This window comes from Pituophis catenifer, unplaced genomic scaffold, assembly GCF_029215685.1.
Source record: "Pituophis catenifer annectens isolate HBS135680 unplaced genomic scaffold, rPitCat1.0.hap2 SCAF_12, whole genome shotgun sequence".
In the NCBI taxonomy this organism is placed as follows: Eukaryota; Metazoa; Chordata; class Lepidosauria; order Squamata; family Colubridae; genus Pituophis; species Pituophis catenifer.
In genome coordinates, this window is record NW_027256892.1 from 10,574,472 (window position 1) to 10,579,841 (window position 5,370).

A 5,370-nucleotide genomic window follows, 5' to 3' on the forward strand; every position below is an offset into this window, starting at 1 on the left:
GTTGACTTCAGACAGCTCAAGGCCTTGGTTTTACCAGTGAGTCCCATAAAGATGGGTCGGTTTTTAAAATCTAAGTTGTCATTGGGGACCACAGCCATCAACTGCTCTGCAGAACAATAACAATATAGATGAGTCAACAAAAATAGAGAAAAGCATCTTTATTTGGAAGTGGAGTTTTGAATGAGAAGCTGTTGGAGGAAAAATGTCAATAAAACTTTTATAAGCTATCAAATAAACCATAAAGCAAATATTAGTTTTAAGGTGTTCATTAGGTCCTGAGTTATTCTATGCCCACCCTGATAAATTTTCAGATCATATGGTAGCTTGCAGCTTGCACCCATTACTACATCTACAATACTAATAACATGTAAATACTGTAACAAGACCTTTATTGATCATAAGAAGCATTGATCCTTCGGCACTGGGGATCTTTCTCTTTGGATCATCCATCTGGACTATATAATTCCTTTCCCACAAGAGATGTGGGTCTCAGATTATAGTGACATGTTTCAACCCACCAGTCATTTGATGTAATTGCTATTTCCCTAAACAATCAATCAAGAGGTTCTGTGAGTTTTGTTGTTGTTTCTTTCTTCTTCTTCTTCTTTTTTGCACAGTGAGATTTCCAGCAAGACTATTTGGATTAGATTTTAAAATATCATCTAGTCTCCAATGTTGGAATACTTGTCTGTATTTTAATTGCGAGATTGCTCCCTATAGTTCTGGACTCAGAATTTCTTGCAATATATACCAGAAATATTATTTTGGACTTTGGTTAGTTAGTTGACTGTTTCCATAATAAGTCTTCAATAAAACCAGGGAGATAAATATTAAGTTCTTTATATTATCCCCTAGGATTGGAAAAAGTCACTAAAAATAATTTGAAATATCACCCTTCTTGTCCACTGTTGTATTAAACTTTAGCCTTTAGTCTTTACCAATAGTGATCTCCTGATGACCAGGATGAGCCCGAAGGAGGGGTCAAATGTATTATAAGTCTTGAGTCCCTGTACACCCAAAAGAGATCTAAGTCCAGCCCACCTTTAATGCTTTCTTATTCTCACTTATTTCCATTGACCATTAGTAGATCAGATTCTTATAGAGAGCTTAAGGTTGCAATAAATCTTTATACTCATTTGAACTGCCCGAATCTCCTGATTTCCCTGGCACTTGACAAACAATAGCATTTAGGCTTATATACCTGCCCACAGTGCTTTACAGCATTCTCTGAGTGGTTTACAAGGTAGAAGCATTATCTGCATATTGCTCCCAATGCTCTGAGTCCTCATTTTACCAACCTTGAAAGAATGGAAGACTGAGTCAGCCTTCAGCCCCATCAGGATCAAACTCCAGGCTGTGGGCAGTTTGCCTGCAATACTACACTTTAACCACTGCACCACTAGGGCTCTTCTCGAGCCTTATCAAAATTTCAAGTTGACTTGGAATTTGGACCTTCTTGGTTTTGTTTTGGTTTTTTTGAAATTGAACTGGGTAAGCAAAAATGTTTTTCAAAGAAAAAAAACTAAGGAAATCCAGTTGAAAAAAGGCACCTTTGGAACATCCAGAATTTATTATTGTGATCAGAGTTGGCCCATTATCTTCTTGCAAACAGCATAAAGAAAAGTTTGAGGATTACTAAAGTACTAATGTTGCTTTTTAATACCTGGTGTCCTAGAATCCAGTGGGGTTGCTATCAGGTCATTGTTCTCAAAGACGAAATATTTCTGTTCGATATCCCACATTCTAAAGTTCCATGGGTCTTTCACAGCTTCTTTATCTGGAAGACACGGCTATGAGTGAATAGAGATATTTAAAATGATGAAAATACATAAGATATTAGCATAGAAAGAAGGTGTCAGTAGAAGAAAATGCAGGTAGTCCTTGACATACAACAGTTCATTTGGTGATTGTTTAAACTTACAACAGCACAGAAAAAAGTGGCTTATGACTGCTTTTCCCATAATTCAGTGCAGTATCCCCACACTCATTTGATCAAAATATCAGACACTTGGCAACTGGCTCATATTTATGACAGTTGCAGTGTCCTGGGGTCATGTGATCACTTTTGTGACCTTCTGACAAGCAAAGTCAATGGGGAAGCCAGATTCACTTAACAACCATGTTACTAACTTAGCAACTTCAGTGATTCCCCTAACTACGGCAAGAAAAGTCCTAAAATGGGACAAAACTCACTTTAAAACTGTCTCTCTTAACAACATAAATTTTGGGCTTAATTGTTGTAAATCAAGGTCTACCTGTATATAATTTAATGGATTTTCCCCTTCCTGCTTCTGCATGTTCACCACTCTGCTGTTGTATAAAGGAGCCAGGAAAACCTGCTCTTCATCCAGGCCTTTGATGAGAAGAGAGAGACCCCACATGTCATCATACTTGGCATCCTTTATCTTTATTGTTTATGTTTTATTGAATTGAACGTACAGTAATTGATTGGATTGTTTTGAGCCACCCAGTCATTGGGATTCAGCAGCAAGTTTAATAAATTATGGTTGGTCACACAGTCAACCAGATGTTTAGGCTGGATTTGGCACTGTTGTTTACCTGTCAAGTTCTTTCCAAGGTCCATTATTATTATTATTATTATTATTATTATTATTATTATTATTATTATTATTATTATTATTATGGTTACTCGCTTAGTCAGCCAGACATTTAGACTGGGTTTGGCATTTTTATCTACCTGTCAAGTCCCTCCCAAGGAGCTGGGAGAAGCAGATGTTATTGTCTGATGGTGTTAAAGATATTGTTGCAGGATATAACCTGTTCTAAGGAAAGCTGCCTTTTGTAATTGACTGGTAGTGATTTTGTCAATCCCGATGGCTTTTATTATGCACCATCTTGCAAATATTTTTCACATTCATGGCTCAAAGCAAATTGCAAAGACACTGAATATAATTACAAATATGCATATTGCTATTTCCCTTAACCCATTTAGTCTAAATCTTTCAATTGTTAAGAAACTGCAATGTAGCAATTTATTAAATTCCCAGTTCTAATATGTTCATCTTGCAATGAAATGAAACTGTGGGCATGCACAGCCAAAGAAGGTTTTAGATTGCAATCCTAATTGCAATCCTAAAGTTGCTATTTACCTTTAAATTCACGGAATAAATCTTCCAATTCCTCATCCACGATTCAGTTCCATCTCAATAGTTACTGAGTAACTTACTCAAGCAATTACTGCTGTCTGTCTCTGTGATCACCTTTCAGGCGATTAGATGTCTCTTTTGCAGTTATAGTTACAATCCTAGAAGAAGCAACTGGAAAAGATTAGCATTACATTCATGATAAGAAGAGAATTAGAGTCCACAATCATTTTAAGCAAAAAATGACAAGAGATCAAGTGCTTTGCTGCTTATGGATAGAAACCAGAGCCAGGAAGAAGAGAATGAAGGCAATATACTACTTTATTGTTGTCCTAGGATTGTTTGGATTTGTATTTCTTACTATGGCTTTGCAGAAGGGGGAGTAGGGAAATAAAATGCTTTAGATAAAGAATGAAAGGGGAAAGGGGAAAGGGGGAAGGGGAAGGGGAAGGGGAGGGGGGAAAAGAGGAAAAAGTGGGGGGAGGAAAAAAGAGGCAAAAGAGAAAAGAGCCTGAATTAAAAAGCTACAGGACAAAAAATCAGCTTAGTATCTAGATTTGTGGACATGCCCACAGTCAACTGAAATAGTCTCGTCTTCCATAAAACTAGAAAACTTCTGGCCTATCTAAATAACTTTTGACCTTCATATTTCCAAGAGAAGGATTGAAAACGGTTCTGCTAACTCAAGTTCCCCTTTTGCATGACATGAGTAGATTTTTCTTCTTGGTTATTGTAGGCAAGTAATGGTCCTATTCTGGAATTTCTCTCCAAACAAACTGCCTACTATTATCTCTAACCCAACATTGTCTGTAGCAAGAGTGGGAAATTAGAACTGTGCACCCTGAAACTGAACAGCAAACATCAAAATTTGATAGGCATTGAGGCTTTTTTTATTTGTTATTGAAATAAGAAACAAAACGGGTAAACCCAATCTTAATGTCCTTGATTGTTTTGTTTTTAAAAAATCCATTTAAACATTCTCAAACTAAGAGGTCAAACAAAACTGCTATTTTTCCTGAGGGGGTTAGAAGCTGTGGGGAACATTTGCCTGGTTTACAACTGAATTTCTTGTAAAGTCAGAATCAAGAAATTAACTTTTCCAGTATCTCCCCTTGAAATTTTCCTTCAGGTGCATCTTTTAAAAGAAAGGCACATTTGGTGGCCTAATGCTTATGCACAGTTTTGCGTGGGACCCCAGAAAAAGTCACTCTTTGGTAGCATTTTTTTTAGTAGAGTTCTGAAACTCTTAACAAAATTTCCTAAAACCTTACACTCTCAGGTGAATTCTCCTGCTTTAAAGTCATAGGAGAGTGGGTTAGCAATTTCATAATCTTTTGCAAGGCTCACCTGCGGAAAAAGCTGTCATTCATAGTATTTCTGGGACAAAGCAGTTCTCTTTCTTCTTGTGTGATTTTTAGACATACAGAGAGAAATTTATTGGGTGAGGCATTTGGCAATTGTTTTCAAAGCACTATTTTCAAAGACAGCTAAATTGGTAGGAGGTATGCCAATCTGCTACAAAAAAACCCTAACCGTCATCACTGGAGAATAGAATGAGTTTTCTTTTCAGACACTTGCATAGGTGACAGCCTTGCTTATGCATTCAAATAGGATATTTGTAGTCTAGTAATTATTATATATTATATTATATTATATTATATTATATTATATTATATTATATTATATTATATTATATGTATTTTATTGGTATTATATTATATTATTAAGATTACAAGGGCTGAAGCAAACCCAGCAAGTTTAGTGGGTGAATAAAATGAAGGGTTATTATCTTTCATCTCATCTCATTTCTTCAAATATAGTTAAGAGGATGAAATGGAGGGGGCTATGCACTTTAATCATTTCCTAATAGCTGATACTATAGCATTAATATCTAAGAATCATAGTGCCAAAATATGAGATATATAATATAAAAAAAAATGAGATCACTGTATCTTCAATGATAGCAGAGTGATGCTATGAAGCTAAGAAGATGTTGTAATGGGAAACCATCCTTTATTAAGAAATCCATTCCCACAACCTTATTGGTTCCAAAATAAAAATCCAAGGACATCTTTAAATAAGGAACTGCATAGATAGTCAAGTTTCCATTTTGCCTTTCAAATGTTTCCCAAACTTTACAAAATATAGTTCACCCAATTTGGCTGTCCCACATGAGATGCTTAGGAGCATCAAGGTGGGTTGGAGAGAGATTGATTGAAAAGTGGTGCCTGTCAGGGAGGGAGACTTAGAAAGTTCTTCTGGTTCT